The sequence below is a fragment of the Physeter macrocephalus genome, chromosome 15, assembly GCF_002837175.3.
Source record: "Physeter macrocephalus isolate SW-GA chromosome 15, ASM283717v5, whole genome shotgun sequence".
Taxonomy (NCBI): Eukaryota; Metazoa; Chordata; class Mammalia; order Artiodactyla; family Physeteridae; genus Physeter; species Physeter macrocephalus.
In genome coordinates, this window is record NC_041228.1 from 79,078,318 (window position 1) to 79,091,549 (window position 13,232).

Below are 13,232 nucleotides of genomic sequence, written 5' to 3' on the forward strand. Positions count from 1 at the left end.
GAATGCCCTGCCAACTACACACTGGCATTCGCCATCTACCTTTACAAGGATTAAATCATGAGCCGCTGCAGCCGCTGACCTTCAACACCCCCTGAAAGGAGCTCAGGGTGGAGATCAGGAATGAGGCGCTCTGTGCTCCGGGAAAAACTGGCGGAACAGGCTTTCAGTCAGATATTCTCAGAAGATTTTATGAGCCCAATTCTTGCATCTCCTCATACCTAGAAAAGCACTAAAAGCATAAACAGTGACATCTGCTCCTGGTGACTAGCAGCAAACCTCTGCCAAAACGTGTATGCACCCTGTTCACTAAAATCCTGTGTAACACTGACCGTCCCCTACCTCTTCGGGGCAGTTTCTCAGAGCTATCTGAAAAGCTGTCTCCCGGGCTATAGTCTTGATCTTCCCCCAAATAAAACTTAACTCACAACTCTCACTTCGTGCATTTTTTTTCAGTCGACAGCCTTCTGCGTGCAAATAACAGAGCATTTCCGACATTACAAGGCTCCTGCCTACACAGGATCCTGTATTCATGAAGTATGCACTCTGGCTATTTTCTGCTTCATATTAAAACTGAAGCAACCTGGTGTGAAGAATTAAGTTACTCCAGCAAGTGTTACTTTCCTGTTGCCAGGACCACACTCGCTGCCAACACTGGACCAAGAGCTCTAGGAATAAACTGTCTTGTGGGCATCTAGATTAATCAAAGTCTAAACAAATCTCTAAATAATTCTGGATGATGGGATAATTTAAAATTATATCAGCCATTCAACAACTGCAGAGGACCAGTCTTGCAGGAGACCCTGTACTGGGTGCTGGAGAGCAGCAGGGAACACCATGGGCCTGCAACCAGACTTCGTGGATTACACATCAGTAGGAAGGCGCACACTCACCAGAAGTAAATTATGCACGAGAAGTGCTAAATGCAGGCGTAATCAGAAATGGTCTGAAGGTAGAGAACCCCAGCAAGACACTGAGCTGTCGGCCGATATGCTGTTCAATCACTCACCCACAAGAACAGCAGTTGCTCCTGTTTGCTAACTACATCCTTACTGGTAGTCTTACTAAAAATGACATGTGGTCAAGTTTAATGCAGTTGCGGAAGAAGAAAAAAAAAAGTCTAGAACTCTGAAAAATTCCTATTGCAGAATGGGGAAAGTAAAGAAAATGCATAAAGAAATGAAGGGGAGAAAAGAGGGAAAATGCTGTAACAGGTGATTCATGATTTCAGCTATTTTCCTAACTTGACCATTTTTACTTATTTAGCTTAAGGTAGGAGACTTTCGGGTGCAGAAAGTCCTGCTTGGGAATTTCAGAAAGCGAACCCTTTAAGACTGTTCCGTGACCCCATCACGGTGAGTACACAGTTTGGGCCCGGGACCAAGAATGCAGGGGTTAAGGGCACCGCAGATGGAGAGACTGCAGGAGGAGCGGAGCGCCCGCTGGACCTGCATTCACACTCCACTCCCTGCAAACAGTTGCTGAACTGAACGCCGACCAGCTCTTTATCAACTCTGCTCCGTCTGCGAGTTCCTCCCTAGGGACCTCGGCTCTGACCTCGCTTGCAGGGTTTCAGCCAACCGTATCTGATTTAACCGCTTCTGCACACAGACAGCCACGGTGGGAAGCAGCACGGCATCCAGGGCGCTCTAACTGTTCAACCGCGGAGAAAGCCCGCGGACAGGGCAAGGACGGCAGCCGCGGGCAGAGCCCTCCCGCCGGGCAGCCCTCGGCCCCGCCTCCTCTCCCGGCGCCGCCCGAGTGGGTGGAAGCCGCCAGTCGTGACGGACGGACAGGCGGCCACACGCCGCCGGGCACCGCGGAGCAGCATCAGCTCATCGACCGGCCCCAGCTCCGGAAACAGCAGCCCCACGCGGGGGGGCGGGGGCGGGGACGGGGGGGACGGCGGGGGGAGGCCGGCGGCGGCGGCGGCGGCGGCGGCGGCTACGCGGCCGCTGCTCTCGCGGGATCTCTCTCTGCCTCCGTGTCTTCGGGCCCCATCGAGACCTCGCGTGGTTTGGGCTAGGGGCGGGGCGAGCCGAGGGGCGGAGTCTGATGGGGCGTCCCCGGGCCTTGTTGATTTCAGCGTCCTCGCGGCGGCCCTCGCGCCAGCCGCCGTCCGCGCATGCCCGGTCCCCGCCGGCTTGGAGGCCGCGGCGCTCGGGCTTCCCCAACCAGCGTCCGGGCCCCGCCCCTCCTCCCGGCGGCGGCGGCGGCGGCGGCGGTGGACGTGTTGTTTTGGCGGCGGCGCCGGCTGCCGCGGAGCCCGCCGAGTCCCAGCGCCTCACCGGCGCCCGCTGCGGCGGGCCCACCGACCGCCTCGCCACAGGTAAGGCCGTCGCCCCGGGCTGGGGGCGGGGTCGGGGGCCAAGGGGCCGGAAGGGCCGAATGGGGCCGAGGGATTGAGGGAGTCAGGGGGTGGTCGGGGGCCGGGAGGGAGGGAGGTCGGGGCCGGGCGGCCGAGGGGGCGGGGTGAGGCTGGGCCCGGGGGTGGAGGCGGGTCTGGGGCCTGGAGGTCGGAAGGGCCGAGGGGCCGGGGGTCGGGGGCGTGAGGTCGGAGGGGCCGGGGGTCGGGGCCGGCGGCTGAGGGTTCGAGGGGGCCTGGGGGCTGAGGGGAGGCTGGGGGCCGCGGGGTCCAAGGAGGCGGAAGGGCCGGGGGGCCGGGGGCCCCGCCGCCGCGACTTTGTTGTTGTCGGCTTCGGAGGAGGCGGACCTGCCCGCGGCGCCTCGCGCGGCCTCGGCGCTGAGGCTGGAGGGGGTCTCGGGGGCTGGAACGGCGCCGCCTTTTTTCGTTTTCGGGTCTCGGTTGGGCTTTTACTGCTGTAGAGTGCCATCTCGTCCACCGCCGGAGTAGAGGAGACCCAGGCGTGGAACCGCAGGGGGAGAAATTTTGCGAATCCAATTATTTTTTTGTTTGTTTGTTCCCCACTTCCAGAACTGTGTTTCCATCTGTTCTCTTTTTAAAATTTAAAGATCCTAGCTGTGTTTTTTAAGTTACACATTGGCATCCTTTGGGTACGGAGGAGGAAGTACGGTCTTCCCGATAGTTTTTGCTCGCAGTTTGTTATGTATCATTGTTGCAAAAGTACTATGTGCTCTTTAAGGAAACACAGCGCAGCCGCACAGTGACGAAGTGTGTCCTCCCCCCGCGCCGGCCTCCCACCCATCTTTCCCCCGCTTACTGCCCAGGGGAACCAGTCTGCAAGTGTGGTGTTTAGCCATTAAGGATTTGTCTGCGCGTGTAAGAAATACGGTTTAAAAACACAGTTGTCACGTTATTGTAAATCGACTATACTTCAATAAAACAAAAACAAAAAACAAAATTGGGGTCATGTATAGTATATAGCTTTTATTGGCCAGTTCTACTCAAGGTTGTTTCTCCATTTTATGACATACCTCATTCTTTTAAAAACCTACAAAGCTCTATTCTTTTAATCGATGAACATTGTTGTCCATAGTTCTGTAATCTTTTAGCTTTTAGTTAGCTTTTAATAAGGTCTACAAACTAATGTTTTGAAACATAATGTGGTAGAACTTTCAGAATGTTTGCCAGTTGGGGATACTTACATATTAGGAAGTTGAGTAATATGTTTACATAGAGCTTAATGGTAGCTTACAGGAGGCCTGGGTGACTTCATAAAGCAGGTTACTAAAATATTTCATTTTTTGTTTTTTTTAAGTGCATTTTTCAGAGTAAACTTAAATTCCACATGCTCAGTTGAAAACAGATTCAGTCCCTCAAATGTGAACTGGCCCCTGTGTGACGAAGAGGTAAAGGTAGGAGGCCAGTGGCCCTCAAGTTTGTGTCTCAGGCAGGTAAACCATAGGGAGTAAGCTGTTAAGTGGAGGGATGATAGCAGATGCTTACTATTCAAGAGGACAGGAAAGTAGGGAATCTCTACTACACTTGATATTTCTGCGTGCAGAACAGGAAGCTTTGTTGATCTAATCACCGCCTTGTAGCTATTAAAAATGTGCTGTGCGTTCATCTTGGTGCTGGCTTCCAGGGAAAACAGAACTGAGTAAGGTAATCACAGAGAACCATCTGGTTCTCAACATGTATAGCCTGAAATCTGAAGCCCAGTTGTGTAGCATTTTATTATTTGGGAAACTGTGTTTAGAAGGAATCAAAAACATCCGTGGCATTTTTAGTTATCCTTGCTGGTAATAGAGTGCTCTTTCTTACGTATTTCTTACGACATAGGTGACAGTCTCTCCATTCTATGAATTTTTAAACAGAGGCTCTGAGAGATTAAACTGGTGAAGACCCCACTGCCTTTTTAGTGGTGCTGACTGCATTAGACTCAGGCATGCTTCATGCTTCAGACATGCTTCCAAGAACCTGTGTTTTGCTCTGCTGTGCTGCCCCCCATTAATGAAAATTACCTTACAAAATTACTGATCTTAGAGTTTCCTTCTCTTTTTTGGCTTGGAAACGTTCCTTACAAAGTAGAGACATAAATATAATTGTATGCATTGAAAAATAAAGGATAATTAGTGTGAAACTCTAACAATATTTATTTTTATTTTTGGCTGCTTTGGGTCTTTGTTGCTGCACGCAGGCTTTCTCTAGTTGCGGCGAGCGGGGGCTACTCTTCGTTGCGGTGCGCGGGCTTTTCATTGCGGTGGCTCCTCTTGCTGCGGAGCACGGGCTCTAGGCACACGGGCTCAGTAGTTGTGGCACGTGGGCTCAGTAGTTGTGGCTTGCAGATTCTAGAGCGCAGGTTCAGTAGTTGTGGCGTACGGGCTTAGTTGCCCCGTGGCATGTGGGATCTTCCCGGACCAGGGCTCGAATCTGTGTCCCCTGCATTGGCAGGCGGATTCTTAACCACTGCGCCACCAGGGAAGCCCCTTTAATGATATCTTTTAGATGAGGTTTCTGATGGTGTCTTATTAAAATATTGAATTCCTTGAGGTGATGCCATTAAGCAAGAAGATGGGGGATTGTGTTACTTTAGTTTTCAGTCACTCCATTTGATGCCATGCTAAATTTGGATGTCATAGTGAATTGTAGCTCTTACAGATGCTTTTATTCCTTATAGACTAGTCTCATTTCATTTAGTGTTATTTTTATGAACTCCATTACACTCTTTGTAAACTAATATGATGAAAACAGTACAAAGAGGGTCCTAAAAAGATTTAAATTTGCTTATTTATTTTGGCCTCCTAAAACTGCATCATGACAGGCAGTTTAATAGAGTATATGTCATAATGTTATGGTTATTGATCTGTTTTGGTTTTCCAGCAGATGTGACAACTGTGTGGTTTAAAGAAATATGGCACGTACTGAAGTTAAAGTATGATCAGTTGTAATATGTATTTGAGAAGAAACAAACGTATAGGAAAATATTTGAGCTTTTTTTCTTGGCATTTGTTAAGGATGGTAATTAGATTCACATTTAAATGGCATATCTGCCATCACTTGTCTCTTGGACAACTTACACTGGATGTGAGTGGGTTTTATAGTTGTGGGATACAAAAAAAACAATTCAGCACCAGCAAGATGTCTTTAGACTACGTTAGGACTTCTAGCTGTTGGAGGATGGGGAATCCAATTCTGTGTGTGCATAGTCTCAAAAATTAATGAGAGAGATCTTATGGCTGACGGGGAGAAATACAGAGTTTTCCAGTTTAGCCTAAAAATCCTTTTGGGGCGGCATACATTCATGAGTAGCCGTCAATAAACTATTTAGGGCCTGTGAATGGTAACAAAAGCATCAGCTATGATCTAGAGTTTAAAATCTAGATGAGATTTAAAAGCTAAGTATGAAAGAACTCTTGTGGAATTGCCTAAAGGACCTGTTCCCTGATAGCTAGCTCTGTTTCTAGGGAGAAACTAGTTAAGATGCAAGAGAGGCCAAAAGAGAGGGGAGATAGTCTTCGAGTTGGCCCTCAGAGTAGACAGAGGGAAAGGGGAGTCCTCAAAGAGTCAGCTCTGTGGTTGGAGGTCAAGGGAGATAAGAACTTCAAAGTTATAGTTCTTTGAGATACTGAAAAAAAGTCTAATTACGATTATTATCCTGTGGTAGCTGTGTCCTGCTGGGGTTTGAGCTGGAATAATTCACACTTTGCCGTAATGTGTGGGCTCTTGTAAACCTGTAATAACCACGGTGCGGTAAGTCAGTTCAGTGTGTAACCTCTAGTGCAGTCAGCATCTGAGAGCTGTGCACTGTGAAGTGTCTTGAGGCCCTTGTCTTCCCTGTTCCTGCTACAGGCCAGCACCTTGGACTTAGGTACAGGTGTTACCTGAGGTAGAGTTCTCGTCTCCCTTTTTTGGAGCTGTGTTTTCTCCTTTCTGGCCACCTCAGGCCCCTGGATCCCCCTCCTTCCCCCCGTTCCTTCCCTCTTTTCTGAGGCCCCAGTTTGCATCACCAGCTTCATTTTCTTTCCAGAGCTTCAGACTTGCCTTTTGTTGTTTTTCTTGACAAACTCTTTAAAGTGGCTGTCATTTTGTTATCTTGAATCAAATAGATTCAGAATTGACATGTTTTCCTTGCAAATTTAATTCTTTTTCCTTCATTTACGTGTTTGTATTAATGATCCTCACGTTTTCTTAGTCATCTAGACTCCAAGTCAAAGGACACCTTTGATTCTTCACTTTCCCCTTTCTTATAAATGATTTGTCATTTTATTGCATGTGGTTCCTGATTCTCCTGCCTCTTTTCCATTTTCCCAGCTGTTAAGTAATTTTAATCCCTTTGCTTCAACTGCCATTAACAGGAGACATCCCTAATCTCTAGGTTTTACCATCCATCGTTTGCTGCTATCAAATTAATTGTACTAAATGCAGCCCTGATCATTTTTTTTTCCCCTGCTTGCGAACAGAACAAAACCCCAGAACTTACGGAGTGTTTCTTCTGACAGCCACCGCGCTGCGTGCTTTGTTTCATTTGGTCCTCGTAATAGTTTTATGTTGTAAGTAACTATTATGCCACTTTACAGAGGAAGAAATTGAGACTTCATGAGGCTGAAGGAGTTGCTAGTAGGTAGGTGAACTGGAGTTGGAATCCCGAGCATGTCTTCCCGTTTCGTGTTCTTGACCTCTGTGCTTCCACCGCGTGGCTCTTGATCGACTCTGGAATACAGTCCTTGTTCTTCACCTTTTGCCTTTTCAGAACTGCATTACATGGCCCCAGCGCTCCTTCTCAAATTTGTTCCTTGTTTTATTCAAACTTCTGGTTTCTTATGCATTTTCTTTCGGCGTTTCCTCCCTTTCCTGTCTCTACTTTTTGAGGCCCTCCTTGTGGAAGGCTTGCTGATGCGCTGTATTTCGTTAGGGCTCCTCTTCCCCGTCTGCGAGTAAGGTCGTCTCTCATTCATATAGTTGCTTAATTAACCTCGTGATGAGAACTTTCTACTCTGAATTTGTTTTTGAGTACTCTAACAGTTGTAATTGGATTAAAAAAATGCTCAGGAGATGGGTGTGAATGAATATGAAAATGATCTCTGGTCACCTCTCCTGTTAATGGCAATTTAAGTAGTATTTGACTTTAGTTGGTAGATGACACCCAATAGTTTATTGGAGTTTTTAATTTTGTGTATGTGACAAAACCAGATTTTCTTGTTGTAGGCTATTAAATGAGTTCAATTTTCAGACTCATTTCTAGGTAATTATGATAAGTTGTTTTTTCTTAAAAATTCAGGTTTTTTTTGTATGCACGTGTCTGAGTTATTGACAGTTGTACATATGTATAATATATGTATATAAATTCTTAAAACTAATGGTTTGACATTTGAATTTTCTTTTTTAAAATAAATTTATTTATTTTTATCTATTTATTTTTGGCTGTGTTGGGTCTTCGTTTCTGTGCGAGGGCTTTCTCTAGTTGCGGCGAGCGGGGGCCACTCTTCACCGCGGTGCGCGGGCCTCTCACTATCGCAGCCTCTCTTGTTGCGGAGCACAGGCTCCAGATGCGCAGGCTCAGTAGTCGTGGCTCATGGTCCTAGTTGCCCCGTGGCATGTGGAGCACAGGCTCCGGATGCGCAGGCTCAGTAGTCGTGGCTCATGGTCCTAGTTGCCCCGTGGCATGTGGGATCTTCCCAGACCAGACCTTGAACCCGTGTCCCCTTCATTGGCAGGCAGATTCTCAACCACTGCGCCACCAGGGAAGCCCTGAATTCTTTTCGATGCTGTTGAATTAGACATATTGTCAAATGAACTACAGTGTTCTCATAAGCTTTCTGGCCTCACACCTTTCTCTGTGCTTATGTAGATACGGGCCTATCCTGCAGTCATTTATTCCTTCTTTTGTGACAGCAGGAAGCTCCAACTTTTTGGTCAGCTGAAATGCCCTCACACAGATTATACATAAGTCTGGTTCCTGAAGAGTTCATGTGAAATTTCAGATTATTTTGAATCTATCAAGGTTAATGGTTACCATGCAAATGTTAAAATTTTATATTTCTCTTATATCTGCCTCTGCATCTTGTATTATAGTGTAAGTAATATAATATAAGTATTATATTAAGTAATTAGCTTCTGCTTTATCATATAAAAATATAATCCTTTCTCTTAGGAGTTGAGAATGTAGAATATCTTGGTGATGGTGATGGGGGGACACATTTGGGGTTTCTTTTTGGAATACTAGATGCATGATTATAAAAGAGTGAGATTGATTCTGAGACTAATTAGTCAGTCTTCCTGCTCTCGACTTCATAAAGGATTAAAGTAATCACAAATACTTCTCTAAAGATAAAAGTTTTAAGGAAGTTTAAAATAAATGATTTTGAAAATAGGCATTGCAGCCACATGGTTGAGAGTTTAAGCGCTGTGAAGAGTCTCTAGCCGGAAGATGCCTCCTCAGCCTCCCGTTCCGCTGGGAGGCAGCCACTTATCTCTGGAATGGTACAAAAGAAACTATTTGTACACGAGTAAATTTGAGTAAATACTCTTTTTCTTTCCAGTTAGGATGAGGTTCATTGCAAACAGTTTCACTAGCATTTTTCACTCAGTGTATCTCTAATACTCCATAACAGTAAAGAATTTCTTCATTCTTTAAAAAAATCTTTTTGCAGCCTCAAAGTATCTGTTATGTACTGCTACATACATAGATTGTATATATTATCATTTATTTAACCTTATTCCCTACTGATGGACATTTAGATTGTTTCCAGTTTTCTACTGTTATACCCATTGAGGCACCCGTTTGAAGGAAGAGAAATAAAAAGTAGATCTTTCTAGGGAAAAATAAAAATTGAAAACTGAAATGAGTGTTTCTTGGGGAATGAAATGGTTTCCTTTTCAGGCCTGGTGATTAATGGTAAGAGAAGGATGGGCCCATGTGAAGATGCTTGCAGGAGTCCCTGGTTGACTCTTGGGTGGGCAGAGTAGGAATGGCAGTTGTGATGGGCAGTGGCTCCCAGGACCAGAGCTGTCTGCTCTGGGCGAGGCCACCTCTGCCCGCCTGTCGAAGTTCTGTGCTTGGGAAGGATTCTTCTTGTCTGGACACTCGTCTCTGGGACTGTGGCCTGTAGTAGCATATTTAACATAGGAAATCTGTTCAGGGAATGAGCTAAGATCCCTGGGTGTCACCTAGAAGGAAATGTCATGGCCAACAACACGATATATTTTATGAGGTCATTACATTTTTTACTGTAGTATTACTGTATGTTCAGGCATAAGATTCCAACGACTGAAATAAATGAAGTTTAACAAATTCCTCCTTCAGCAAACCTCTGCCATCCACATCTGTTCCTCATGGGTTGTTTGGGTAATAATGGCTTTTTTTTTTTTTTTTTTTTTGCGGTACGCGGGCCTCTCACTGCTGTGGCCTCTCCCTCCGCGGAGCACAGGCTCCGGACGCGCAGGCCCAGCGGCCATGGCTCGCGGGCCCAGCCGCTCCGCGGCATGTGGGATCTTCCCGGACCGGGGCGCGAACCCGTGTCCCCTGCATCGGCAGGCGGACTCTCAACCACTGCGCCACCAGGGAAGCCCAATAATGGCTTTTTAACAGTGTGGTGTGAATCCTTTTAGACTTTATGTATAAACAGAAATAGCATTCATGTATCTTAAAAATGTCAGTCAGAATCCTATTGAATAACAAGTTATGGTAACAATAATAAAAGTCAGAATGGAATGTAATAACAAGTGAATAAGGTGATGATGGGATGTCAGGTAAATAATGAATGCTCTTTGCTTCCTTCTGACCAAGGGTGCTATAAATACAGACTGTTATTGTATACAAGTGTAACAGCTGCTAAAGTTGTGTAGCTGGTCTATCAGGTTACTCCTAACAAGTCATTTAAGGTTTCCCAAGCTGTGCCTTTTTTGTTGTTGTTTGTTTTTTAAACATAGTAGGTATGGCTTACTGAATAGGATGGGTTATCTTTTCTTTGTTATTTTTCAGTCATTCTGTCCTAAATATGGGATTTGAGTGTTTTTCTGATAGGCATCAGAAAATTAGTTTTTTAGGTGTTTGATAGCTATGTCATTTCTCTTTATGTTGGTACTGTATATGCTGCCTGGGTCCACATGGCTCAGGTTTTCGTTAACAAGGGTTCGTTGGCACTGACTCATTTCTGAACACCTATGATTCTCTTTTGGTCACTTATACACACTTTCCTGGCCATCGTAGAAATAATAGGTAAAAAGGTCATTTGTCTTTGTTCATCCCCAGATCCTGCCCCATATAATAGCAGTAAGAATTCCTTGTAGAAAGACTAGAAAATATGGATAAAAAAAGAAACAGATTGTCGGGAATGTAATCACCTGGGGTGTGTGTCCTCTAGTTAATTCTGAGAGATTTCTGTATTAATGAGAACACCAACTAGAAAAGCCCAGCTCTATAAATCCTGCTGCCATATAAGGTAAATACATTTGGTGATAGAAGCATGGAAAACGTGAATGCTTGAATTTTCTCTGACCTGGATGCTTTGCCAGGTAACCAAGGCTGTGGTAGGGCCTCAACTTAGCATGTCAGGTGATTTGTGCACGTGAACGGCCAAGTGCTGAGTGGTTTAGCTGTTGGTGATGGGAGCCCCACGTGTCAGTAGGTGGGTTAGTATCCACCTCTATTGCTGTTCCTGGTTTAATAATTCAGAGCTTTTATTCTGATTGTGTATCATTGTATTTTTGTAATCTGTCTTTAAAATACTGGATCTTAAGTTTATTAGAAAGAAATATTTAGAAATGCCATAGCTCAAAAACAAACACAAAATGAACCTTTCTTTTTTGACAGTATTTCGAAGGTGGTGTATTTTATCCCTGTGGCGAGTCCCGGCGCTCTTAGTCTCTTGGTTGCATTGTAGTCTCTTTTAAAATTAATTAATTAATTAATTTAGTTTTGGCTGCATTAGGTCTTCGTTGCTGCACGCGGGCTTTTCTTTAGTTGCGGCGAGCGGGGGCTACTCTTCGTTGCGGTGCTCGGGGTTCTCATTGCGGTGGCTTCTCTGGCTGTGGAGCACGGGCTCTAGGCGCATGGGCTTCAGTAGTTGTGGCACGCAGGCTCAGTAGTTGTGGCGCACGGGCTTAGTCGCTCCGCGGCATGTGGGATCTTCCTGGACCAGAGCTCGAACCTGGGTCCCCTGCATTGGCAGGCGGATTTCTTAACCACTGCGCCACCAGGGAAGCCCCCTGCATTGTAGTCTCTTGATGACTAGAGTGGATTTTTAAATTCATGGTCACCTTGATACTCAAATATAAGAGCAGATTTTGGAACACATGAAGGTAGTTACTACAGTTCTAGTTTTAAGAAAAAGCGTGGCAGTGGTCTGTAGTGATTTAACATGTAAATACCATTGTGAAAGAATTACTTCACATACTTCTAAACCATTTTAATGGTTTAATGGACTTGACTTTTTTCCTGCAAATAGAGTGATTTTGAACCTTTATTCTTGTATGAACCAGAGAAATTAGAAATGGCAAAAGAAAGATTTAGGCTTTTCTGCAGTGATTTATATAAATACCTGTATTGTAATTGTTCCTGAAATGGGTTTGGTTCTGATGGAAAGGGAGAGATCACCATGGTCTTAAACTAGTTGAGCCACCTTATTGTTCATGGCAAAAAAGCTTTTTGTAAGCTTTCCGTTTCTTGTAAGGACTTGCTCAGTTGTCGCTGTTTAATAATCCCTGGTTTTATTGTGCCCAGATAGAACATCCTGTATGTATATGGGGCTGCACCCGCATATGCACGTGCGCGTGGACACCCGCGGTGCACGGCTCCAGGAGGCCCCATTCACACAGACACAGTGTGATTGCCATTCCCTGCGCTGCCTCAGGAAGTCTCGTGTGTGTGACTGATGCTCCCTGGAACGGTGCAGTACGAGATGCTAATATCTTGGTGCTTTGACATTTTCAAACTTTTGTATAACTTTCCCTTTATTTAATCTTTACGACAGCCTTGTCAAAGAGTATCTTGTCTGGTGAGTATCATTCGTCTCATTTTATAGATGCGTGAACTGAGATTCACAGTTAGTTCCTTTTCCTGAATCTGCTGAATCTGCTTTCTTTCCTGTGAAATGATCTGCAGTCTTTAAGGACAAAGGGCTTGGTGTGAGAACAGACCTGGAACTCAAAGCCCATTCTGCCTCCCAAGGAAGTTAGGTAATCCCTCTCCTTGGAAGTAGTACTATTACACGGAGTTTTGTTAAGATTAAATGAATTAACATGGCAAAGCTTTATATGCAGTAAATGCTCAACTAATGACAGTTGCACTAATGATAAAGGTAGTAATGCTTTATGAGTCACACACTGCTTTTCAAAGATCATGAGATCAGTTGTCACTCGGCAGAGCGCGGGCCTCGCACAGCAGTAGCGTCCACGTGAACGAGAGGCCAGGCTGGGAGCAGCCTCACGTCAGTATTGGGGGGGGGGTCGGGGGTAGCCGGGGAGCCGGGACGCGGCCGCTGGGGAGCCGCATTAGGCTCGCTTGTCTTCCGTTCGTTTTTAGTGATAACACGCAAAGCACCACCTGTAGGGCAGTCTGTTTTTAAAAGGGTGCTCCCTCTTGAGGCCACCCTGGAATCATACTCCATTAAAGTTTGAGCAATTTTGAATCTGCTGCAAAAATCCTGACAGGTACCAACAGCTGAGAAAAGGTGCCAGCTCTTCACGTACAGGGTCTTAACTCACGCTGAGCTGAATTTTTGTCAGCCCTCAGAATGAATCTGCGCGGTGGCTTCGCACCGTCCTAGAAGGAAGGGTAGGAATCGAGCAGATTTGAGCCCTCAGTGGTTTTAAGCTTAGGCACACTTTCTCCCCGTGGTGGAGCACATCAGGAAGATGCTCAGGGTTTTTT

At 45.8% G+C, this 13,232-nt stretch overlaps 1 protein-coding gene across 8 annotated transcripts in view; it reads left to right on the forward strand.

Moving 5' to 3' along the window:
- Nucleotides 1–2,125: 2,125 nt before the first annotated feature.
- PCMTD1 (protein-L-isoaspartate (D-aspartate) O-methyltransferase domain containing 1) overlaps nt 2,126–13,232 on the forward strand; it is a 63,872-nt gene continuing 52,765 nt past the window's right edge. For 5 of the 8 annotated variants that reach the window (XR_008619513.1, XM_028500686.2, XM_028500688.2 and 2 more), the window contains exon 1: nt 2,208–2,326. The gene's annotated coding sequence lies outside the window, so the exon portion shown is untranslated. Of the gene's footprint in view, nt 2,327–13,232 lie in introns of all 8 variants that reach the window. The other 3 variants (XM_024126982.3, XM_028500687.2, XM_024126983.3) reach the window with 1 other exon arrangement.